The sequence below is a fragment of the Staurois parvus genome, unplaced genomic scaffold (assembly GCF_062004578.1).
Source record: "Staurois parvus isolate SC_StPar_1 unplaced genomic scaffold, SC_StPar_1.0 ptg000318l, whole genome shotgun sequence".
NCBI lineage: Eukaryota > Metazoa > Chordata > Amphibia > Anura > Ranidae > Staurois > Staurois parvus.
In genome coordinates, this window is record NW_028318114.1 from 522,463 (window position 1) to 549,871 (window position 27,409).

Here is a 27,409-nt window from a genome sequence, read left to right on the forward strand (position 1 = left end):
ACAGAGGAATGACGTCGTTCATCCCATAGTCCTGCCGACTCACGAATAGCGTGGCCTCCTCAAAGGGCCTGAGCAAGCGCAGGTGTCACGCATGAGCTGCCAATGGCTGACATCTAAGTTACACAGGGAGTACCTTTATCCGCTTTTAACATCAGGAAATCTGTGATGGCCTTTTGCTGTTCGTAAAGGCGGTCTAACATATGTAGGGTTGAATTCCACCTTGTTGCAACGTCACAGCATGAGGAGTCGGTATAGGGGCCCATGGCAGATTAGGGGCCTGGCAGCAGCTATGGGAGGCCCGTAATCTGCCAGCACCCTATGACAAAAAATGGAACACACCAGCAGTGTGAGGAGACCTGAAAGTGGCACATGGCAGAGTGTGGCGATGGAGACAGCAGCAATGGGAGGCCGTACAGGGACCCATGACAGACTCTGGACCTGGCAGCAGCATGAGGAGGCGGTATATAGGGGCCTATGGCAGATTAGGGGCCTGGCAGCAGCTATAGGAGGCCCGTAATCTGCCAGCACCCTATTTCAAAAAATTCAACACACCAGCAGTGTGTGAGGAGACTTGAAAGTGGCACATGGCAGAGTGTGGCGATGGAGACAGCAGCAATGGGAGGCCGTACAGGGACCCATGACAGACTCTGGACTTGGCAGCAGCATGAGGAGGCGCTATATAGGGGCCTATGGCAGATTAGGGGCCTGGCAGCAGCTATAGGAGGCCCGTAATTTGCCAGCACCCTATGTCAAAAAATTCAACACACCAGCAGTGTGAGGAGACCTGAAAGTGGCACATGGCAGAGTGTGGCGATGGAGACAGCAGCAATGGGAGGCCGTACAGGGACCCATGACAGACTCTGGACTTGGCAGCAGCATGAGGAGGCGGTATATAGGGGCCTATGGCAGATTAGGGGCCTGGCAGCAGCTATAGGAGGCCCGTAATCTGCCAGCACCCTATGTCAAAAAATTCAACACACCAGCAGTGTGTGAGGAGACCTGAAAGTGGCACATGGCAGAGTGTGGCGATGGAGACAGCAGCAATGGGAGGCCGTACAGGGACCCATGACAGACTCTGGACTTGGCAGCAGCATGAGGAGGCGGTATATAGGGGCCTATGGCAGATTAGGGGCCTGGCAGCAGCTATAGGAGGCCCGTAATCTGCCAGCACCCTATGTCAAAAAATTCAACACACCAGCAGTGTGAGGAGACCTGAAAGTGGCACATGGCAGAGTGTGGCGATGGAGACAGCAGCAATGGGAGGCCGTACAGGGACCCATGACAGACTCTGGACTTGGCAGCAGCATGAGGAGGCGGTATATAGGGGCCTATGTCAGATTAGGGGCCTGGCAGCAGCTATGGGAGGCCCGTAATCTGCCAGCACCCTATGTCAAAAAATTGAACACACCAGCAGTGTGTGAGGAGACCTGAAAGTGGCACATGGCAGAGTGTGGCGATGGAGACAGCAGCAATGGGAGGCCGTACAGGGACCCATGAGAGACTCTGGACCTGGCAGCAGCATGAGGAGGCGGTATATAGGGGCCTATGGCAGATTAGGGGCCTGGCAGCAGCTATAGGAGGCCCGTAATCTGCCAGCACCCTATTTCAAAAAATTCAACACACCAGCAGTGTGAGGAGACCTGAAAGTGGCACATGGCAGAGTGTGGCGATGGAGACAGCAGCAATGGGAGGCCGTACAGGGATCCATGACAGACTCTGGACTTGGCAGCAGCATGAGGAGGCGGTATATAGGGGCCCATGGCAGATTAGGGGCCTGGCAGCAGCTATGGGAGGCCCGTAATCTGCCAGCACCCTATGTCAAAAAATTGAACACACCAGCAGTGTGAGGAGACCTGAAAGTGGCACATGGCAGAGTGTGGCGATGGAGACAGCAGCAATGGGAGGCCGTACAGGGACCCATGACAGACTCTGGACTTGGCAGCAGCATGAGGAGGCGGTATATAGGGGCCTATGGCAGATTAGGGGCCTGGCAGCAGCTATAGGAGGCCCGTAATCTGCCAGCACCCTATGTCAAAAAATTCAACACACCAGCAGTGTGAGGAGACCTGAAAGTGGCACATGGCAGAGTGTGGCGATGGAGACAGCAGCAATGGGAGGCCGTACAGGGACCCATGACAGACTCTGGACTTGGCAGCAGCATGAGGAGGCGGTATATAGGGGCCTATGGCAGATTAGGGGCCTGGCAGAAGCTATGGGAGGCCCGTAATCTGCCAGCACCCTATGTCAAAAAATTGAACACACCAGCAGTGTGTGAGGAGACCTGAAAGTGGCACATGGCAGAGTGTGGCGATGGAGACAGAAGCAATGGGAGGCCGTACAGGGACCCATGAGAGACTCTGGACCTGGCAGCAGCATGAGGAGGCGGTATATAGGGGCCTGGCAGCAGCTATAGGAGGCCCGTAATCTGCCAGCACCCTATGTCAAAAAATTCAACACACCAGCAGTGTGTGAGGAGACCTGAAAGTGGCACATGGCAGAGTGTGGCGATGGAGACAGCAGCAATGGGAGGCCGTACAGGGACCCATGACAGACTCTGGACCTGGCAGCAGCATGAGGAGGCGGTATATAGGGGCCTATGGCAGATTAGGGGCCTGGCAGCAGCTATGGGAGGCCCGTAATCTGCCAGCACCCTATGTCAAAAAATTGAACACACCAGCAGTGTGTGAGGAGACCTGAAAGTGGCACATGGCAGAGTGTGGCGATGGAGACAGCAGCAATGGGAGGCCGTACAGGGACCCATGAGAGACTCTGGACCTGGCAGCAGCATGAGGAGGCGGTATATAGGGGCCCATGGCAGATTAGGGGCCTGGCAGCAGCTATGGGAGGCCCGTAATCTGCCAGCACCCTATGTCAAAAAATTCAACACACCAGCAGTGTGAGGAGACCTGAAAGTGGCACATGGCATAAGAGACTGTGGACCTGGCAGCAGCATGAGGAGGCGGTATAGGGGCCCATGGCAGATTAGGGGCCTGGCAGCAGCTATGGGAGGCCCGTAATCTGCCAGCACCCTATGACAAAAAATGGAACACACCAGCAGTGTGTGAGGAGACCTGAAAGTGGCACATGTTTGAGGCATGATTCATGGCGGATTTAGTCAGTTGTGTCAGGAACTGGTGGTTTGAAATCCAGACTAATCCACGCCTGATTCATTTTCACAAACGTGAGTCTCTCCACACTTTGGGTGGACAGTCGTGTCCTCCGCGGAGTTACAATACCTCCTGCCGCACTAAACACGCGCTCCGATGCCACGCTACTGGCCGGGCATGACAGCCTTTCAAGGGCAAATTCAGCTAGTTGGGGCCAAAGGTCAAGTTTCGTTGCCCAGTAGTCAAGGGGATTGTCTACCTCGGTTGGCAGGGTGCTGTCCAAGTAGGCCCAAGCCTGTTGTTTGAGGTCCTGCTCCAGGTCCACCTGATGCTGCTGCTGCTGCTGCTGCTGCGGCTGGTTAGTAGTTTCCTCACTGCGCTGGTGAAGAAAGCTACTCATCATCGACTGCAGACTGAGGCAGCCGCTGCTGGTGGAGCTGCCACTGCTCCTACCACCCCACCCCTCCCCTGCTGCCATGGCAGCGGAACGCGAGCGCACAGGGCCCACAGTGTCTGAGGATGGACGTTGGCGCAGAAAGGCAGAGACCAACTGACTACATAGGTTGTTTTTATAGTAGGTTATTTTGGCCTCCCTCTCAGCAGGTGTGAAAAAGGCCACCATTTTTGAACGGTAGCGAGGGTCCAACAAGGTGGACAGCCAAAAGTCATCCCTCTGTCTGATGGTTATTATTCGGCTGTCGCTACGCAAGCAACCGAGCATGCTATGGGCCATTTGTGCCAAGGAATGCGAGGGACTCCCTGCCTCCATCTCCACAGCATACTGCCACGGTGCGTCTGGGTCCTCTGTCTCCTCCTCCTCTACCAGATGCTCCTGCTCCTCCACTCCTTTCCGCTGAGTGGAAAAACCACCCATTTCACTCAATAATTCCTGAGCACAAATGTCCTCCTCTACCTCCTCCTCTTCTTCCTGTCCTGCCCCCACAGGGGTCATGTGGCGTTGAGATCTGTGCGCCACGTCTACCGCACCCTGACCAGCCATTGTTAACAGCATTTGTTCCAGGACGTGCAACAGAGGAATGACGTCGTTCATCCCATAGTCCTGCCGACTCACGAATAGCGTGGCCTCCTCAAAGGGCCTGAGCAAGCGGCAGGTGTCACGCATGAGCTGCCAATGGCTGACATCAAAGTTACACAGGGGAGTACCTTTATCCGCTTGTAACATCAGGAAATCGGTGATGGCCTTTCGCTGTTCGTAAAGGCGGTCTAACATGTGTAGGGTTGAATTCCACCTTGTTGCAACGTCGCAGATCAGGCGATGCTGTGCAATTCCGTTCTGCCGCTGCAGCTCAAGGAGGGTGTGCTTTGCGGTGTAGGAATGGCTGAAATGCATGCAAAGTTTACGTGACATTTTAAGGATGTCTTGCAGTGGGATGGTGGATTTTAGGAACCGCTTGACAACCAGATTGAACACGTGAGCCATGCATGGCGCATGGCACAACCTTCCTTGACGCAGAGCAGACACCATGTTCTTTCCGTTGTCGGTCAACATGGTTCCAATTTTCAGTTTGCGCGGAGACAGCCATCTGTCGATTTCTCTGTTCATTACACTGAGAAGTTCCTCCCCTGTGTGACTACGTTCGCCAAGGCATACCAGGTGCAGCACAGCGTGACACCGTTGCGCCCTGCACATGTGATATGCCGGTCGGGTAATGGGACTTGGCACGGGGGTGGCGGCTGAGGACACGGCGGAAGAAGAGGTGGTAGAGGCGGACATCTTTGCCGGACCAAGGACGTGCAAACGTGGAGGCAAAAGCGGCGTGACCTGTCCAAGTTGCTGGTGCGGCTGTGACGGCACCACGTTCACCCAGTGGGCCGTAAATGACATGTACTGTCCCTGACCGTAGTTACAGCTCCACACGTCGGCGCTGCCGTGCACTTTGGCAGAGACCAACATGCTCAAAGACTGGCCCACCATCTCTTCTACATGTGAATGCAGGGCTGGCACTGCCTTTTTGGCAAAGAAATGACGGCTTGGCACTCTCCACCGCGGCGCGGCACAAGCCATCATTTCTCGGAAAGGTGCTGAGTCCACCACTTGGAAAGGGAGGGACTGCAGCACCAGCAACTTGGACAGGAGGACGTTCAGCTTTTGCACCGTCGGGTGCGTGCTCGCAAACTGTTGTCTCTTGGAAACGGATTCCAAGAAAGACTGCTGACGGAATCCGTGAAGAGGAGTAGCAGGAGAAGGAGCATCTGAACGAGCGGAAGATGCCAACGAGCGACAACTCCCCTCAGCAGAGGTGTTGGAGCCTTGACTGGCTGATGGAGGGCGATTGACGTCGGGTGACGGAGCAAGTAACGGAGCGGGTGATGGAGCGGGGGCTGGGGCAGGCAGAACCACCGTATCTTTATCACGGTTTTCCCAGGCCACCAAATGGCGACGCTGCATATGCTGCCGCAACGCTGTAGTCCCAACATGGGCCCCCTGGCCACGCTTGACTTTCTGGCCACATAGTCGACATACGGCTAGGTTTACTTCCTCGGGCGGCTTGACAAAAAATTGCCACACCGCCGAGTAGGAAACTTTGCCCCCGATACTCCTCACTGGCTGACTGCTGCTTCCTCCGTGCACACCGGCACCACTACTGGCCGTGGTGGTAGGCTGCAGTGGAGCTGGTGCTCTACTCCGTGGCCGTTTGGCTCCACTGACACTGCTGCGACCCTGCTGCTGTCTCCTGGGCAACCCACCGACTGTTTCGCTCGCTGCCAAGCTGCCACCCTCTTCTCCTGATGATGCGGAAGAAATTGCCTGATGACGACGAGGCTGCCAAGTGCGATCAACCTCCTCATCATCAAGTAGGGTCTCCGCCTCACTACTAGCCCCCTCGGCTGCGTCTGGGTCAGGAGACAGACCTGTCTCTAGACCGGCTACCGAGCCACTCTCCTCGCCACTACTTCTTCGCCTGGCTGCTGAAAAGGCGGATGTCTCCCCCCGTTCCTGACCGCCCTCTGTTAGCTCTTCCTCACTGTACAGTGGGGCTGAGCCCACAGCATGCGATACTTCGCTTGGTGAGGGAACACCAAAGGACAGGGGCAGGTAGAGGACACGTGATTTCAGTGGGCTTGGTCCCGGGCCATGCCAACTAACGGTTGTGTCTGACGTACCCACCGACCGTTGGCTGTAGGTGTCAGAGGTGACCTGGGAAGAGGAAGACGACCGAGCCAACCAATCAACGACGGCAGGGTTGTCGGTGGAGACACGACCGCTGGATGACACCGGGAGCACTGGCCTCTGGCTGCGAATAGTGCTGCCTCGACTCCTTCCTCTGCTGCCACGTCTGCTCGCTCCTAAAACATTGCCTCCTCTGCCACTCCTCTGCATGTTGTCTGACATACTCTTTAATTCAACGATTCTGTGTCCCTGAGTAACAATTCTGTGTCCCTGAGTAACAATTCTGTGTCTGTCCCTGAGTAACAATTCTGTGGCCCTAAGTAACGGTTCTGTGGCCCTCAGTAACAATTCTGTGTCCCTCAGTAACAATTCTGTGTCTGTCCCTGAGTAACAATTATGTGGCCCTAAGTAACGGTTCTGTGGCCCTCAGTAACAATTCTGTGTCCCTGATTAACGTTTATGTGGCCCTAAGTAACGGTTCTGTGGCCCTCAGTAACAATTCTGTGTCCCTGAGTAACAATTCTGTGTCTGTCCGAGTAACAATTCTGTGGCCCTAAGTAACAGTTCTGTGGCCCTCAGTAACAATTCTGTGTCCCTGAGTAACCTTTCTGTGGCCCTAAGTAACAGTTCTGTGGCCCTCAGTAACAATTCTGTGTCCCTGAGTAACAATTCTATGGCCCTAAGTAACAGTTTTGTGGCCCTCAGTAACAATTCTGTGTCCCTGAGTAACAATTCTGTGGCCCTAAGTAACGGTTCTGTGGCCCTCAGTAACAATTCTGTGTCCCTGAGTAACAATTCTGTGTCTGTCCGAGTAACAATTCTGTGGCCCTAAGTAACAGTTCTGTGGCCCTCAGTAACAATTCTGTGTCCCTGAGTAACAATTCTGTGGCCCTAAGTAACGGTTCTGTGGCCCTCAGTAACAATTCTGTGTCCCTGAGTAACAATTCTGTGTCTGTCCGAGTAACAATTCTGTGGCCCTAAGTAACAGTTCTGTGGCCCTCAGTAACTATTCTGTGTCCCTAAGTAACAAATCTGTGGCCCTAAGTAACGGTTCGGTGGCCCTCAGTAACAATTCTGTGTCCCTAAGTAACAATTCTGTGGCCCTAAGTAACGGTTCTGTGGCCCTCAGTAACAATTCTGTGTCCCTAAGTAACAATTCTGCGTCCCTAAGTAACGGTTCTGTGGCCCTCAGTAACAATTCTGTGTCCCTCAGTAACAATTCTGTGTCCCTCAGTAACAATTCTGTGTTTGTCCCTGATTAACGTTTACGTGGCCCTAAGTAACGGTTCTGTGGCCCTCAGTAACAATTCTGTGTCCCTGATTAACGTTTCTGTGGCCCTAAGTAACGGTTCTGTGGCCCTCATTAACAATTCTGTGTCCCTCAAGAAACAGTTCTGTGTCTGTCCGTGAGTAACAATTCTGTGGCCCTAAGTAACGGTTCTGTGGCCCTCAGTAACAATTCTGTGTCCCTGATTAACGTTTATGTGGCCCTAAGTAACGGTTCTGTGGCCCTCAGTAACAATTCTGTGTCCCTGATTAACGTTTCTGTGGCCCTAAGTAACGGTTCTGTGGCCCGAAGTAACAATTCTCTGGCACTCAGTAACAATTCTGTCTGTCCCTGAGTAACAATTCTGTGGCCCTAACTAACGTTTCTGTGGCCCTAAGTAACAATTCTCTGGCACTCAGTAACAATTCTGTCTGTCCCTGAGTAACAATTCTGTGGCCCTAAGTAACAATTCTGTGGCCCTCAGTAACAATTCTGTCTGTCCCTGAGTAACAATTCTGTGGCCCTAACTAACGTTTCTGTGGCCCTAAGTAACAGTTCTGTGGCCCTCAGTAACAATTCTGTGTCTGTCCCTGAGTAACAATTCTGTGGCCCTAACTAACGTTTCTGTGGCCCTCAGTAACAGTTCTGTGGCCCTCAGTAACAATTCTGTGTCTGTCCCTGAGTAACAATTCTGTGGCCCTAACTAACGTTTCTGTGGCCCTAAGTAACAATTCTCTGGCACTCAGTAACAATTCTGTCTGTCCCTGAGTAACAATTCTGTGGCCCTAATAACGTTTCTGTGGCCCTAAGTAACAGTTCTGTGGCCCTCAGTAACAATTCTGTGTCTGTCCCTGAGTAACAATTCTGTGGCCCTAACTAGCGTTTCTTTGGCCCTAAGTAACAATTCTCTGGCACTCAGTAACAATTCTGTCTGTCCCTGAGTAACAATTCTGTGGCCCTAACTAGCGTTTCTTTGGCCCTAAGTAACGATTCTGTGGCCCTCATTAACAATTCTGTGTCCCTGAGTAATGCTTCTCTGTCCCTAAGTAACGTTTCTCTGTCCCCAAGTAACATTTCTGTGGCCCTAACTCTGTCCCTAATACAGAGCGGTCTGCCTCTCTTGAATGACTGGAGGCAAATGAAGAATTCTAAAATGGCCGCTATTTATAGCTCGACCATTACACAGTGCTGGCTGCCTGGCTGCTGATTGGCTAATGCGATCACATGTCATTAAGGAATGCATTATGGGTCAGCGCGCCTTGTCTGCGCGCCTTCCCAGACATCCCCGCTCCGTCGCCGCACATGTCCGCCGCCATTTTAGGAAAAATTTCGATTCGCGCGTCCGAAGTAGGCTATTTTTCGGATTCGGCGCAAATCGAAAATTTTCCAATATTCGACTCGAATTCCACTTCGCCTACTTCGATTCGCTCATCTCTAATTATATGCATTTTGGAAAGATTCCAGGCCTTTCCTAAAACAATCTACTGCGCTGGCCAAAACCAGCTCTTGAGGGAGTCTATTCCACATTTTCACCGCTCTTACTGTAAAGAAGGCTTTTTTCATATCTGAAGATTAAATCTCTTTTCTTCCAGACATAAAGAGTGTCCCCTTATCCTCAGTAATGACCTTAAAGTGAATATTTCTACACTATGTTCATTATATGGATCACTTACTGTAGGTGTTTATACATGTTGATCATATCCCCCCTTAAACTCCTCTTCTAAAGAGAGAATACATTCAGTTCAGCTAATAGCTGAGCCCCTCCATAGCTGTTGTCAGTTTTGTTGCCCTGCTCTGCACTTTCTCCAGTTCCCCAATATCCTTTTTGTGAACTGGAGCCCAAGACTGAACTGCTTATACCAGACAAGTTTTACCAATGATTTGTACAGGGGTAAAATATATATATATCTCTCTCTCTGCAGTCCATACCTCTTTTAATATAAGAAATGATTTTGCTTGCTTTGGAAACTGCAGCTTGGCATTAAGCTTATGATCTACAAAAGCCTTCTACACCATTGATTCCCCCATTGGTACCCCCCCCCCCCAGTATGAATGATGCATGCTTAGTCTTAGCCCCCAAGTGCATAACTTTACATTTATCAACATTAAACCTCATTTGCCACATAGTTGCCCAATAAGCAGTGTTATGAGGTCAGTTTGTAAGTAGTAGACATCCCACAAGGGCGTTATTCCACTGCACAGCTTGGTGTCATCTGCAAAGACTGATGTGGTACTTTTAATCCCAGACCCTATATCATTTATAAATATGTTACAAAGTAAGGGTCCCAACACTGAACCTTGGAGTACACCACTAATAACCTTGGACCATTCAGAAAATGAATCATTAACCACTATTCTCTGAGTGCAGTCTTTTAACCAGTTTTTTATGTATTTATTAACTGATTTTTTTCAAGCCTATAGACTATACCTTACACATTAGTAGTGTGCTGGTGGTTCCAAAAACCATGACCCGAGACTGGAGATTTTATCTCTCCCAGATCTCTAAGGAATTTCTGGATGAGAGTCCTGGGTCATAAAATATTTTTACCCTGTGGCAGGCCACAGCATTGTGAATATATATATATATATATTCATATTCTTTTTTTTGTCAAAGGATTTGAAACTTTTTACAGCCATTCCTGTTGTTGATCTAAGTGCCTCACCCCATCCAACCACAACCAACCAGGAAATCTAAGTCCAGCCTCACTGTGCAGTCCCTGCAAGCTATTCTACATGTGGAGTTGATTAACAGAGCCTGGTATAGAATCTGGCTTCTCTGTGTGACTAATCAAAAAAGTGGCTGAAGGACTTCAGTGAGGTCATCTCTCTACAGAGCACATTTTTCTTTTTTAATTTTGTCTAGTAGATTGGGTATTACACTATTGTAATATACCACTGAAACATTTTTTTTGATTGACTTAACAACTTTATGTAAGAAACCTATATTATGTACATTAGGGGAGTATTTGCTATGATTACATTCATTCTTTTCACTTTGAGGCTTGTGCTGGTAGTTTTTCATTGTCAGGCTTTTAGCCCCCGGAAGTAGTGTGTATGATCTAGTTGTCAAATAGTTTATCCAAGTAATAGAATATCCACTAAACTAAAGCACCAACCTAACACTTAAATCTCCCTTACCCAAACAGTAAGCACCTATGACTATTCAAACCTTGGCATCCTGGTGGGCTATGTTAAGGCATAAATGTGAGTTTCATTATGGCAGTCTTTTCAAATTAATGATTTGGTAACACATCAAAACATCTAAAAAAAAATGGGCATGCACTATGTTTGACAATTCAACCGAGCACAATCCACTGTAGTGCGTTATTGTACATTGTGATGCACTGCATGTGCATTGGATCTGTGTTTCTGTAGTGCATTGGAGATGAGCCAAATATACCTGGGTTCAATTCATGGTGGGTTCACAAAACTTCACTTTTTTTTTAAATATCTTTATTACATTTTTCCAGTACAAAAATATAACAGCCCAAAATATATTGCATTCACAGATTCATAAAATCTCTTTTACAACATCATATCTCCCACCCCTCCCTAACCCCCACTGTCCCCCTACAAAAATATCCCTGTCCAGATCTTGTTAACTTAATTCTTACCCTTTATAGACTTGTCCGTCAATTTCTATATCTCCTTCCCTCTCACTCTTTCAAGCTCTCTGTCAGGCTCTCTCCGGACTTTTCCCCCCTGAGCTCCATACCAATTCTAAGAATCTTTTAGATGTTTTAAAGTCTAACCAACTACTCCACATTTTCCTGAATTCTTCAATTTTATCTTCCTCCATATGACACAGTTCCTCCATCCTAAAAATATTTTCCACTCTACTTAACCAATCATTTATTCTTGGTGGCTCCAAAGCTCGCCAAAACTTGGGAATCAAGTCCTTCACCGCACTGATTAAATGATATAATACCCTGTTTTTATACTGTTTGCCAATGGGCTCTAAATAAAATAGACATATCCACAGGTTCATTTGTATAGTGATTTCCTAGATACAGTTAATTATTTCCTTCCAATAGTCCTGTATTTTTGGGCAATCCCACCATGTCCCATTATACCCTTTTTCCAAACAACCTCTCCAACATAAAGGTGAAACATTAACTTGCTGTTTATGTGCCATACTCGGTGTAATATCCCATCTCGTCAAACATTAATAATTAATTTCTACTGTGCTCATATTTGTTGCCCCATGTGTTAATTTAAATATTTTATTCCTTTGTTGTTCATTCAGTTCTGTTCCAAGCTCCTTTTCCCATTTTTCTAAGAACCCGGGAGGATCACCTCCCTCCATCTCAATCATGATTGTGTATATCCTGGAGGTTGCTTGTTTTGGAGTTCTATTAACATTCAACAATTTTTCAAATGGGTACATATCTTCTGAGGTCCTCAGTGGTTGAGGGAGCGATGAAACAAAATGTCCTAACTGTCCATACCGCCACTCATCTAATGTGAATAATAAATAATTTTTCCCCTTTAACTCTTGATATGTGTACAATTTCCCTTTATGCAAAATATCCTTCAAACGTGAATTTTTATCTTTGATCCATTTATCAGAAATTATATCCTTTCCTGGAGGGAAATACTTCGTACCCACCAAAGGAATCAAACCAGAGTTATATTTCCATCCTTTCTACTTATAGATTCTATCCCACACACTTAAAACTTTTTTTGTTAAAGGACAAATATTCCCATCTAGTGTACGAAATTTATGTGGTATCCATGTCATCTTCCCTAGTTGTGCTTTACTTCGTGTTTCTTCCATATTTACCCATCCTTTCCCATGTGAGTTAAATGTCCAGTCTACTATTGGTGATAATAACACCACTAAATAATATTTCCTAAGATTTGATAACCCCAGTCCCCCATTCCTTTTTATCCTACACAATACATCATAACTAATTCTTGGTTTTCAATTTGCCCATATAAACCTGAGCATCAATTTCTTTATTACCCTGAAAAAAGACCTTGGCAGATTTAATGGGAGCATATGAAACTTATACAGAATTTTTGGGACTATCACCATCTTTACCAGGTTTATACGACCTATCCAGGAAACTCCTCCCTTTGATGGTGTCCTCAACTCACCCTTTATTTCATTAATTAAGGGGATGTAATTTGCCTGGTATGAGCTTTTCATTGAAGGAGTTTTATTCCCAGGTAGCCTATTTCCTTTTCCTTCCAAGTGAACGGAAACATATTTTGAAGACTCAACTTCTCTTGCTTTGTAATGTTAACATTTAAGATCTCTGACTTTGTAAGGTTTATTTTCAGATTTCAGTTCACCATATTGTTTTAATAATCTCATTAAATAAGGTACTGTTATTCTAGGATTTACTATATAAAATAACATATTGTCTGCATATGCTGCCACCTTATGCTCCACTTCTCCTATCTTTATTCCCGCTATATCTCCACACCGTCTTACACTTGCCAAGACAGGTTCCAGTGATAATGCAAACAACAATGGAGATAGTGGGAATCCCTGTCTATTACTGTTATGCATTTTAAAAAACTGGAAGAAGGATCCGTTGACCTCGACCGCCATTGTCGGTACGTTTTAAAGCCCTCTTATCCACTTCAACATTTTGGGCCCTAGTCCTAAGACTTGTAACGTATCGAACATAAATCCCCAGTCGACCCTATCAAAAGCCTTCTAGGCATCTATAGATAGAAATATTGTTGGCTGTTTCTCTCTCCTTACTCTTTGTAAAAGGAGCAATGATCTCAGACCATTGTCCCGCCCCTCTCTTCCAGGCATAAGTCTTACCTAATCCAGACATAAGCTCCTTCAATCTAGTTGCCAAAACTTTAGAAAAAATTTTGTATCAACATTTATTAAAGATATGGGTCTATAGCTAGCACACTCTAAGCTGTCCTTACCTTCTTTGAGTATGATAGTTATATGTGCTTGCAATGATTCTTCCCTAATTTGCATCCCGTCCTCTATTGCATTCATGTAACCACACATTTTAGGGACCAGAAGATCTCAGAATTGTTTTTAAATAACCCACAGTATATCCATCCGGACCAGGGCTCTTTCCTGGGCTGTGCTCTTTCAAGGCCATACTAATTTCCTCCAGGGTAATAGTTCTCTCTAGGGCCTCTAGTTTTTCTTCTACAATTCTTGGCATCTCTACCTCCTTTTAAGTATTTCTGCTTTTTCCTCTTTTTATCATCCTCTATTTCTTTTTGATTTCTTGGGCTCACAACATAAAGCCTACTATAGTATTCTTGAAACCTATTAGCGATATCAGTGGTGGAGTACACCAGTTCTCCTTTACTAGTTTGAATTTTATCTATATATTTTTTGGACTTATTTCCCTTTAACCTCCTCATTAGATATATTCCAGGTCTATTCCTCCATTGATATCTTTCTTTTGATACTCTATTAAATATCTCCCTCAACTCCTGTTTCGTAAGATATTTTTGTTCTTCTCTTTTACTGATTATGCTCTGATAAATATCCATACGTCTCTTATTTTTTTAATGTAACTGTTATAACTTATATAGCTCATCCATCACCTTCCTTATTCCCCCCCCCCTTCCTTCTTTTTCTGGCCCAAATCAATATCAATATTCCCCTGATATATTCCTTATGAGCCTCCCACACTGTGGCTACAGAAAACTCCTTGGTCTCATTAAACTCAAAAAATTGCTTGATTTCCTGTCTAATCATTTTCTTTATTTCAGGATCTTGTATAAGCATTTCACTTAGTCTCCAAGTAGTTTTTTTTTGTCCTGCTCCACTCCAACATGAAGTATCGTTGTAACAGGAGCATGGTCAGAGATAGACATAACCTCTATATTGGAGCTAACCGGCAAAACTTCAATTGTCTATGCTCGATCAATATATATTCCAGTCTTGAATATGTTCCATGTACTGGAGAGAAGAAGGTGTAGTCTCTTTCTCTTGGATGTTTTACTCTCCAAGAGTCGATCAATTGACCTTGATATAGTAACCTCTTCAATAATTTTAATTTCCTACCACCCTCTCTTGACATACCAGAAGACGTATCCAAGTGCGGATCCAGACACAAATTAACCACTTGCCGACCGCGCATAGCCGAATGACGGCTTCACCGCGGCCGGCCAGTTCTGAGTGGACGTCATATGACGTCCTCCCAGAACGCGCTCTCCTGCGCGCCCCAGGGGGCGCGCACCCGGCGATCTCCGTGATCGCTGTGTCCTACGGACACAGCTGATCACGAGATGTGGTGAAAGGCCGATCCCACCGGCCTTTTACCACGTGATCAGCGGTGTCCAATGACACGCTGATCACAGGAAAATGCAAGTGCCGGTTCTCGGCTGCACTTTCCTCACGCTGTCAGATCGTGAGGAAAGTACTGCCGAGAACCGGCAGTTGTCAGAGCGGGGATCGGCACCGATCATCAGGGCACTGATGATCAGTGCCCTGATGATCGGTGCCCAGCAGTGACCCCCTCAAGTTCCGATCAGCTGTGCGCCCACTAGCCCCGCCCACCCATTCCCAGCGGTGCCCCCACCTGTGCCCAGCAGTGCCCCCACCTGTGCCCAGCAGTGCCCCCACCTGTGCCACTCTGCAGTGCCACCTACCTGTGCCCAGCAGTGCCACCTACATGTGCCCAGCAGTGCCACCCACCTGTGCCCACCCACCTGTGCCCACCAGCGCCACCCACCTGTGCCCACCAGTGCCACCCACCTGTGCCCACCCACCAGTGCTGTCCACCAGTGCCACCCACCAGTGCCACCCACCAGTGCTGCCAGTCAGTGCCACCAGTCAGTGCCCAGGGGTTGTGCCAGTCAGTGCCGCCAGTCAGTGCCCAGAAGTGATGCCAGTCAGTGCCGTCTATCAGTACCCATAATCAGTGTCACCTATCAGTGCCGCCTATCAGTGCTGCATATCAGTGCCGCCTATCCGTGACCCCTAATTAGTGCTGTCTATCAGTGCCGCCTATCCGTGCCACCTCATTAGTACTGCCTATCAGTGCCCTTTAGTGCTGCCTATCAGTGCCCATCAGTGCCGCCTATCAGTGCCCATCAGTGCCGCCTCATCAACGCAAATCAGTGAAGGAGAAAAAATACCTGTTTGAAAAATTTTATAAAAGAAACAAATAAACTTTTTTTTTTTTTTCAAATTTTTTGCACTTTTTTAAATTTATAGCGCAAAAAGTAAAGCGCCCAGTGGCGATTAAATACCACCAAAAGAAAGCTCTATTTGTGAGAAAAAAATGATCAAAATTTCATATGGGTACAATGTTGCATGACCGTGCAATTATCAATCAAAGTGCGGCAGCGCTGAAAGCTGAAAATTGGCCTGGTAAGGAAGGGGGTATAAGTGCCTGGTAGGCAAGTGGTTAAGGTCTCTTGGTAGAACAAGAGAGGAGCTTATAAATAAACCAAAATCAAAGCCAGGGGCGAACTCGGTAAATCAACCGGTAAGATTCATAACTAAATTTGGACAACAATGGGATGAAGTCAAGAAGGCCCTGGACTCTCATTGGTATTTATTAACTCAAAATCCACAGATAGCAAGAGTGGTAGGGGAGAGCCCCCAAATGGTAGCAAAAAGAGCTCGGAATCTAAATGACATACTAGTACAATCAGAGTTTCAGAGGGCACCACAAAGAAATTGGCTAACTAGGAGGACAGGCCTATGTGGTATGTTTCCATGTGGCCATTGTCAAATCTGTTAATTTGTACATAAGTCTAATCAGTTCTTTAATAATGATAAATCTAAGGCATTCCAGATACTAAGTTTTATTAACTGCTCCAGCAGTAGAATAATATATATGATAGAATGTCCATGCAAGAAGATGTATATAGGAAAAACGAAAAGGAATCTCAGGACTAGGATCGGTGAACACTTGAGAGATATTAGAAATGAAAATAGGAATGTAAGAAAGGGAGAAAAAGAGAACCCACTGGCACAACACTTTAAAGAAGTACACGGGGGTAAAACAGAAGGTCTAAAAGTGAAAGGGATTTTCTTGCTTAATATTTCAGCTCGTCGGGGGAACTTTGATAAAGTCCTCCTACAAAAAGAAAAATTCTGGATCTATACCCTGGGTGCACTTGTCCCATACGGACTGAATACAGAACTCAACTTTGGAGTTTTTTTTAATTGAATTTCTTGGAACCTCTAATATACCCTGAGCTATATTCTAAACTGGGGTATTATATAGGGGAGTGAAATATGGATCTATCCGGATAAAATATGAATCTAACTATGTGAGTCTGCCTATTCCCACTACATATTGAATTCTTATAATAACTAGATCAATACTAAAATTAGGAAATTGAATCCTCTCTTGATGTCTCCCCCCTTTTTGAATTATAATAAAAATTCCTCTCCATTATCCTCTTTAAAGATGATCTGATTTACAATAATATGGTCCCCCCTTTTTATTGCCAGCAGTCAATTTAAATTTAATATATGTGTTTTAATTCACTTTGGATCTTTCGAATGTAGTGATACTCTTTCAACACAAGATGGCGAGGTGGAGACTCTTTGGTATGCAATTAGTGCACCATATAAGGCAAAGGATTGAAGTCCCCTCCCAGTTCTGACGAAGTCTGCGGTGATTGGCGGACGAAACGCGTCAACGTAATGACGTCACTACGCTCGGCGTCTTCATAGGGTGCGGCGCCCACGAGGTGGGAAGGAACGGCGGTGTCACAGCTCCTTGCTAGGAAGGCACGAGGCCCTCTGAAAACTACCATAAAGTCTACTACTACAGCGGTTCTGTCAGGAATCAAGGAATGACCAGAAAGGTGTGGACTGGCACAGGGAAACGCAGGTCTCAGGTACAATATAATACAGGTTATTATTAGCCACCCAGATATATATCTATATAAATGCACAGTGAGCAAACCAACCTTCCACTAATCTTTAGGAGGTGCAGGAACACAGGCGTAGTCAGGGCTGGAGAGGTGGAACGGTCAGGCCGACCGTAGGGTTCTGTAATGACCATTTGGTGGTACCTCTAGCGGTCCTCAGGGCAGGATTCCCCAGGGCGCGGAGTCTAAGCCCCAGTCTGCCTTTTCACCAGAGCCCCTGATGGTGGGGATGGACTTGGCGCAGGACTGAGACCAGGTCGCGGCCCCTGAGTACCCCTGCTAGTGGTAGAGGGATCCGCCAGAGGTATGTGCAGGTACGGCTGGATCCGTGCAGGATGGATGGATGGCAGAGTAGTTAGCGTGGTCAGACAAGCCGGGTCAGCAACAAAGCAGGAACACAGGATACAGGTACAGGTACAGAGGCTCATGGGAAAACATACACCAAGGCCCAGAGCACAGACCTGGTCATGCCTTATATACACCTTTCTGTAATCAGCCCCAGGTTTGGCTGATTGAGAGCTTCTGGCTGCTAAGAGCACCCGCTGGTCAGCTCTGGTACTGCAGCCCACACGGCAGGTGAGTTCCACCACCAGTGCTGAGAGCACCCGCTGGTCAGCTCTGGTACTGCAGCCCACACGGCAGGCGAGTCCCACCACCAGTGCTGAGAGCACCCGCTGGTCAGCTCTGGTACTGCAGCCCACACGGCAGGGGAGTCCCACCACCAGTGCTGAGTCCATTCCTGACAGGTTCGCAAACGGCAATCCCCTAGGGGAATATACCTTCCACCGGTGGCAAGTTATTTAAGCTTACAGCTGTGTAGATTTATAGAGTATATCTGGAGCTAAGAGGGCATGTTATACGGGCCTAATCTACCCTGTATATTCGGGGAATTTTTTGGAAATCCTCTTTAGAGGATAATATATCCATATATATACTTATATGCTATCCTATTTAGGCATTGTATGCTGTGACAAAGCCATATCCTATTCAAACCGCTTCAATTTTCTTAGATTGAGTAATTTTTGGAAACCCTTCAGTGGGTATACAGACTCAGGTATTCACGGCCTGCTATATACACAATATATGTGTTTGGAATCTACGTACTGTGACTACCTGGCTTCCCACCCCCATATGCACCTTTGAACAAGCATCAAGGACCTGATCCTATTTCAAGTCGATGGGAGTCCTCTTGATCTCTATAGATGGTAATATACCCATACTTTGTTTTTTGCTTTCAGGGTTTCACTTGATGCCTGTGTTCTATACAATAATTTTTATATATATCCCCAGAATCATTTGGTACTGTGGACTGTGTTTCACTTGGGGTGGCTATCCAGGAAGTCCCTACATTTGAGAAGCGGGTATGACAGTTTCACAACTAAGAAGGTAATGAAGGTGTCCACTAATTACTGTAGAGGGAGGCTTGGTGTCAGGGCTCCCAGGTATGACCAGAGGTGTGTGACTGATGCAGGGAAACGCAGACTTCAGATATGTGATAAACAATACAATTTATTAACACTAACCATACAAACATAAACGCAGTGCAATACTAAACATAATACAGTGCAAACAAACCAAACCACCCACAGATAACAGTACATACAAGCAAGCATCGTCAGGCAGGCCGGGTCAATATCAATTGGGCAGGTAGGTACAGGGGGAGCAAGCAGAGAATGGTCGGGGTCACAGGCCAGGTTCAGCAGGTAGCAAGCAGCGTAGTACAGAGGGTCAGGCAGAGGGATGGTCAGGGTCACAAGCCAGAGATCAAAACAGGTAACAAGCAGCGTAGTACAGAGGGTCAGGCAGAGGGACAGAAACAGGATGCAGGACAGATACAGGGCCCAGGACAAACACAACACCAAGGCAGAGTCTGTGGGTCTGGCCATCCCTTAAATACCCCAGCATCATCAGTTCCAGGTGTTAGCTGGCTGAAAGGTTGAGTCTCTGATTGCTGGGAGCACCCGCTGGCCAGCCCTGGTACTGCAGATCAAAAGGCAGGTGAGTCCCACCATTGCTGGCCAGTCCATTCCTAACAGTACCCCCCCCCAAGGAGCGGCCTCAGGACGCTCCAAACAGTCCTAGCTGGGCAAAATGTTCCACCGCCCGGGTCTGGTAACTGGCGGGATATCAAAGACTGGCACACCGGGCAGGACTCCGGGCAGCGGCACACCGGGCTGGACTCCGGGCAGAGGCACACCGGGCTGGACTCCGGGCAGAGGCACATCGAGCAGAGGCACACCGGGCAGAGGCACACCGGGCAGAGGCACATCGGGCAGAGGCACATCGGGCAGGACTCCGGACAGAGGCACATCGGGCAGAGGCACATCGGACAGGACTCCGGGCAGAGGCACATCGGGCAGGACTCCGGGCAGAGGCACATCGGGCAGGACTCCGGGCAGAGGCACATCGGGCAGGACTCCGGGCAGAGGCACATCGGATTACCAGGCGAAGCAGCAGGCAGCGGGCCACCAGGCGGAGCAGCAGGCACCGGGCCCCCGGGCGGAGCAGCAGGCACCGGGCCCCCGGGCGGAGCAGCAGGCACCGGGCCCCCGGGCGGGGCGACATGCATCGGGCCCCCGGGCGGAGCAGCAGGCACCGGGCCCCCGGGCGGAGCAGCAGGCACCGGGCCCCCGGGCGGAGCGACCGGGCCCCCGGGCGGGGCAGCAGGCACCGGGCCCCCGGGCAGAGCGACCGGGCCCCCGGGCGGGGCGACAGGCACCGGGCCCCCGGGCGGGGCGGCAGGCGCCGGGCCCCCGGGCGGGGCGGCAGGCGCCGGGCCCCCGGGCGGAGCGGCAGGCGCCGGGCCCCCGGGCGGAGCGGCAGGCGCCGGGCCCCCGGGCGGAGCGGCAGGCGCCGGGCCCCCAGGAGGGGCGACAGGCATCGGGCCCCCAGGCGGGGCGACAGGCATCGTGCCCCCAGGCGGGGCGACAGGCATCGTGCCCCCAGGCGGAGCGGCGGGCGCCGGACCCCCAGGCGGAGCGACAGGTCTCGGGCCCTCAGGCGGAGCGGCGGGCGCCGGACCCCCAGATGGAGCGACAGGTCTCGGGCCCTCAGGCGGAGCGGCGGGCGCCGGACCCCCAGGCGGAGCGACAGGTCTCGGGCCCTCAGGCGGAGCGGCGGGCGCCGGACCCCCAGGAGGAGCGACAGGTCTCGGGCCCTCAGGCGGAGCGGCGGGCGCCGGACCCCCAGATGGAGCGACAGGTCTCGGGCCCTCAGGCGGAGCGGCGGGCGCCGGACCCCCAGGCGGAGCGACAGGTCTCGGACCCTCAGGCGGAGCGGCGGGCGCCGGACCCCCAGGCGGAGCGACAGGTCTCGGGCCCTCAGGCGGAGCGGCGGGCGCCGGACCCCCAGGCGGAGCGACAGGTCTCGGGCCCTCAGGCGGAGCGGCGGGCGCCGGACCCCCAGAAGGAGCGACAGGTCTCGGGCCCTCAAGCGGAGCGGCGGGCGCCGGACCCCCAGGCGGAGCGACAGGTCTCGGACCCTCAGGCGGAGTGGCGGGCACCGGACCCCCAGGCGGAACGACAGGTCTCAGGCCCCCAGGCGGGGCGGCGGGCACCGAGTCACCAGGCACAACCGTGGGCTCCGAGTCAACTGGTATGACCGCGGGCACTGGGTCAGACATTGGATCGTCTGGCTGGACAGCGGGCCCTGGGTCACCAGGCATCAGGTCATTTGGCTCGACAGCGGGCACCGGATCAGGTACCGGATCATCTGGATCAACAGCGGGCATCGAGTCAACTGGCCTAATAGGATCGTCAGGCTGGATCAGTTCATCATGCTGGGTAGAGGCATCAGGCTGAATGCCGGCGTCCGGCTGAGTAGAGGCTTCAGGCCGAGTAGAGGCTTCAGGCCGAGTAGAGGCATCAGGCCGAGTAGAGGCATCAGGCCGAGTAGAGGCTTCAGGCCGAGTAGAGGCTTCAGGCCGAGTAGAGGCATCAGGCCGAGTAGAGGCATCAGGCCGAGTAGAGGCTTCAGGCCGAGTAGAGGCTTCAGGCCGAGTAGAGGCATCAGGCCGAGTAGAGGCATCAGGCCGAGTAGAGGCTTCAGGCCGAGTAGAGGCATCAGGCCGAGTAGTGGCTTCAGGCCGAGTAGAGGCTTCAGGCCAAGTCACGGAAGGCAGGCTCACCGGTTTGGATACTGGCAGGATGGTATTGGTTGGAAAGAATTTTCGCTTTTTTCTGGTTTTAACTACTGGAGCACTGCAAGTAAACGCAGGTCTGCAAACGAATGGAGCAGCTGGAGACAGAGAAGAACTGGAGGATGGAACAGGAGAGGGAGCGGTTGCTACAGAGGGCTCTTTTACAGGGTTAAAGGCAGGATAGGTGCAGCGAGTGGGAACAGGGTACTGACATGCGGTAGATAGCAGGGCAGGAGGAGCTGTTGGGAATGCAGGAATAGAGTTTTGAGGAAATAGATTAGAAGCAGGACTGGGTCTTTGTAAGCTGACTGAGGCTGGGTGCAACAAATCTGTCCATGTCTGCAGTATGGGTTGAACAAAGCTGAGCTTACACAAAGCCTGTCTGGTCAATGACTGCACTGCGTTTATACAATCTCTTAGTGTCTGTGGTGAACATGTGGAATAACGCTCCAGAAAGTAACCCACATCATCCTCTAATAACCACACCAGGGACTCTACCTGGTCTGCACTAAATGGTGGCAAAAATTCATCCCTGCATTCGGGGGAACCAGATGAAACCAACTCAGCACAAACCTCAATCAAAGGCTGCACCTCAGAGAACTCTGTGCCCTGATCTACTAGAACATGAGCGAGCCGTATACATTCTAGCAGTTCATCCCGGGTATACTCCTTCAGAGTTTGATAAGCATACTCCCTGTCATCAAACACTAGCAGATATAAATATTCAACCTCATCAAGATCCATCCTTCCCATCAACAAGCCAAGATGGCTTCCCTGTGCAGCCACTTCTGGTCAGGATTGGCCTTGGTGTAATGTCAGGGCTCCCAGGTATGACCAGAGGTGTGTGACTGATGCAGGGAAACGCAGACTTCAGATATGTGATAAACAATACAATTTATTAACACTAACCATACAAACATAAACGCAGTGCAATACTAAACATAATACAGTGCAAACAAACCAAACCAAACCACCCACAGATAACAGTACATACAAGCAAGCGTCGTCAGGCAGGCCGGGTCAATATCAATTGGGCAGGTAGGTACAGGGGGAGCAAGCAGAGAATGGTCGGGGTCACAGGCCAGGTTCAGCAGGTAGCAAGCAGCGTAGTACAGAGGGTCAGGCAGAGGGATGGTCAGGGTCACAAGCCAGAGATCAAAACAGGTAACAAGCAGCGTAGTACAGAGGGTCAGGCAGAGGGACAGAAACAGGATGCAGGACAGATACAGGGCCCAGGACAAACACAACACCAAGGCAGAGTCTGTGGGTCTGGCCATCCCTTAAATACCCCAGCATCATCAGTTCCAGGTGTTAGCTGGCTGAAAGGTTGAGTCTCTGATTGCTGGGAGCACCCGCTGGCCAGCCCTGGTACTGCAGATCAAAAGGCAGGTGAGTCCCACCATTGCTGGCCAGTCCATTCCTAACACTTGGTGAGGCCTGGATGTGATTCAGCTCCTATATTTTCATACATTTTTTGTGTATTTTTGTGTTCCAGCTTCCATACATCAGGAGGCTACTCTACACATCCTGACTTATATTGGGAACATATTTGCTGAATCTATGGTTCACTCTTATACAAGCTGGAAATTCATGGAAACCTAGGATCAAAACCTCACCATTACCGTATATTGCCTTATATGGTACTCTACTTGCCTAAATGACCCTGATATGAAGACGCTAAGTGCTTTTAAAATGATTTTATTTGCTTGACATGTTCACCGTGCTCATGTTTAACCTCCTTATGATCTATGTGATCAAATAAAGTATTGCCTGTAATTTTTGAATCCATATTACTCCGCGTGGATCTCTTAGTAACCTTCTTTTTTTCAGGTAGGGGTGCTCTTGTCACACTATCATATTGTTCAGTACACAACTAGATTGCCCCTTTTAAATTCAGAGATTTTTCTTAATATACCCTCCAAAAATGTTACTGGATTTTTATTACCCTCCAAAAATGTTAATGGATTTTTATTCGGACAATAGATGTTAACTTATGTATATTCAATTCCTTGTAATCTTCCCTACAGGACTAGAAACCACCCTTCTGGGTCCTCCAATCTCCCTTCCGGGGTTAAGCTAACATTTTTTGAAAACCCAATTGCTACCCCTTTAGCCCCTTTAACTGGGGAATCAGCATAATACCATGTTGGATAGTACTTCGAATATAACTTAACATTTGTATTAAGTTATATGTGTCTCTTGTAGGAACACTACATCTATGGAATGTTGGTATATTTCCCTAAGTATCTTATGTCTTTTTATCGGGGAGTTTAATCCTTTTACATTATAATTCATAAACTTAATCAAGCTAATTTCTGGTCACAGAACTTCACTTAACAGCATCAACTGCTTTACTTCTGTTTGTAAACATACCTTTCCCCCACAAAAAAAATAGGAGTGGGCTTCTTCCTAAAAATACATACCAGACCCTTATCCTTGATGAGGGTATGGTATGGATGTCAAGGGGGACTTTATACAAAAGAAAAAAGAAAGGTTTGGGGTTTCCCCCAAAATTCCATACCAGACTCTTTGGAGTCCTCTTCCTGTCTTTGAACTTCCAGTGTTGCAATGGTTAACAGCTTCAGGTCTTCAGACAGAACAGCAGTACTGTCTGAATGGAAATCATACCCTCTTTCCTCTTCCTCCATTGAGAAAAGTTATTTCATTGATTACACTGCTTATAACATGATCTGTGAATGAGGAAGAGAATCCTGTAACTCATCAGAGATAGCTTGATATGACCACCATAGAGCCATTAAGGGTCTGTCACAGTCTGCTAGCAAAATGTGGACACAAACAGAATGGTCATGGAAGTCACAACACTGACATATGCTTATGGGTTCCCTGCTTAATAGCACATCAGCGCGTCAAACAACCCTAAAGCTGCAGGGATTTTTTTTTTTTACTCAAAATTAAAAGCTGAAGCTTTAATGCTTGGTTTAGCTGAGCTTACATGTGACAGATGATCAATAGTTGTACTGTAGGCAGCAACATTATTCTTGTCCATATGACCACCCTCTAATACCCATTTTTTTTAAATTTTCATTGTTATTGAAAATATGTGCAATATTTATAAGGGCATCTTGAATGATAATTTACAAAATACTTGGAATGACATTATCATATATTTACTTAAATTGACTGTTTAAAAAGAAAAAAAACAAGACAAGTGTTCATGTTTACAAGTACTTATGTGCTAAAGTCATTTACTCCCATATTGTCTAATCACTATCATTTTACTAGTAAAAAGGATTAGAAATGAAAAAATCCATAACCTGCTGTTTAAAGTACATGGTTCACTTTTCCAAGCTGCGTCATTAATTAACTGTAACAAATTAGGACTAGGTGTTAATCAGTTCATCCAAATAGGAAACAATTACAAATGTCAATAAAAGTCTGAGCCTGAGTAAGAGTACTATGTAAGGATCAAAGAAGAACAAAAGATATTACATATTATGCTTAAACCAGAATTCTATTCTTTCTTTGCCTATAAAGATTTAGTTTGGGCTAGTGTGGCTCAAATTATTACATTCCACAGTAGAATTCATGTATGCAATAAATGTGATAATTTACACCAGTCTAACTTTCTAGACAAACAACAATTTTATTATCATAGCCACAATCAGATTCTGGGATGCCAATAGCTTCAAAAGTTTCAGTCCCTGTGTGGCCAGTCTTAAAATGCAGGCAGGTGACATTACAAGCTCTACTTCAGCCAATCAGAGAATGCCTTGCATTCACTGAAAAAATACAAGGTGCTTCCTGAATGGCTGATATACCACATGATCAACTCTTCTTTCTAGCCACAAAAAGGAAGTGTGTAGGACTTGGTCAGGAAAAAAGCACAGATTACAGCATGCAGCAAAAGCTGTAGCAATGCAGTACACCAGACAAAGTGGCTGGAGCACTGTGGCACCATAAGTAATCATTTGAACTATGCTGGCCCAAACAACATGTTTTTTAGGCAAAGGAAACATGGAGTTCTGTTTAAAAGATGCTTGTGAGAAGAGTTATAAGGGGCGTTCAAATCAAACTGACACTTTTAATTTTACATGTATCAAAAGGGATGCAAGCGTGGCAGCACTACACTCAGTAGTAAGTGACAGGGTACGTCTATGCCTTGCTCGTGTACGAAGATAGGGACAACCATCTGCATCCCCCTGAATGCCCAGATAACTTTGCATCAAGTGGAAAAGTTGTTGGGAGCTTGTATTTCCACTCCTTGAAAAGGGTTATCATCTCTTTGTTGATCATTTCTACACCAGCTTGCCCCTTTTCCGCAATCTTTACCGAAGGAAAACACGCGGTACCGTGAACACAGAATTATCACAGAATTATCTATTTGGCTTTGGCTGATTACAGTGCAATAGAACTAAATTTAACCACTTGCCGTCCAGGTAATAGCCATATGATGGTTACACCGTGGACGGCAAGTCCTGGGAGGGCGTCATGTGATGTCCTGTCATGATTGCGCTTCCCACACACACCTGATAGCGCGCATCAGAAGCTGTAAGTGATGGCTGTGTCCCTTAGACACAGCACATCATGAATATGGGTAAAGGGCCAATCACAGTGGCCCTTTACCACGTGATCACTCTGTCCAATGACGAGCAATCAAAAATGTAAACACAGAGGGGTCATGCCTGGGTCTGCGCTCTCCTTTCCTCACACCGATACAGAGTGTGAGGAAAGCAGAGAGAATTGGTTGCAGCAGAGTGTGTTTTAGTTAAAAGTGCTCATCAGTGCCCTATCTGTGCTCATCAGTGCTCCCCAGTGAGTGCCCATCTGTGCATATCAGTGCCCATCTGTGCTTATCAGTGCCTATCTGTGCTTATCAGTGCTCACCAGTGCCCCTCTGTGCTCCTTGATTTTTTAAAATTAAAGTTTTACCGATGACTTACTAAATTCAATTTTGAACCAGTGCAACCTCTATGCCCAACAATTCATAGGCAACAACCCAGATTCAAGTTATGCCTGTCCCTGTGAATGGAAGCAGTTAACAGTTGAGGAATTTAGAAACTTTTTGGGCCTCACATTTAATATGAAGCTCACAAAAAAATGAATCCCCAGCAAAAGGGTCGGATATGGGGTTAAACTCTACAAATTATGCGACGGAGCCACAGGGTATGTCTATCCCTTGCTCATGTACGAAGGAAGGGACAACCATCTGCAACCCCCTGAATGCCCAGATTACATTGGATCAAGTGGAAAAGTTGTCGGGAGCTTGTATTTCTAGGTTGATAATTTCTACACCAGCTTGCCCCTTTTCCACAATCTTTACCAAAGGAAAACACTAGAATGTGGTATTGTGACAGCTAGTAGGAAGGGCTTCACGCAAAGGCAGGAAAACACAAGACTACAAGACAAAAATTGGCAGTTGACTAGTGCAGAGCCGCCTGGAAATTGGTTAATTAAATCCTACGTGGAGTAATATATCACTACAAAGGTGAATGTGATTGTGTATTTATTTGATCACTTAGATCATGAAAAAGGTTGACATTGACAGGGTGAACATATTGTAATCATGTTAAAATCAAAGAGTTAAAATAAAAAAACGTTCGGCGTCTTCAAAAATGACTGTATGGGCAGAAATGATCAATATGAGGCAGTAAGGTTTTCCTTCTGTATACATCTGTTGAAGAGTTCCATATTGTATAGCCTAGCAAATTTGTTTTCTCCTTTGGCTGTCCCCTTATGGATATCACAGTGAAAATGGATGAAATCCTAGGAATTAGATAATGGATTATGATGAATACACAGGAAACAAAGGCTAATCATCTGGACATAAACCTAGCAGGATGCACATTTCGTATTAACCAGGTAGTAATTATACCTCTTTTTACCTTAACAATAAATGTGCCATGATATAAAAATGGTGGATATGTGTCTTCCTGGATAGCCAACATTGATGGGAATGCATCCACAATAAGAAG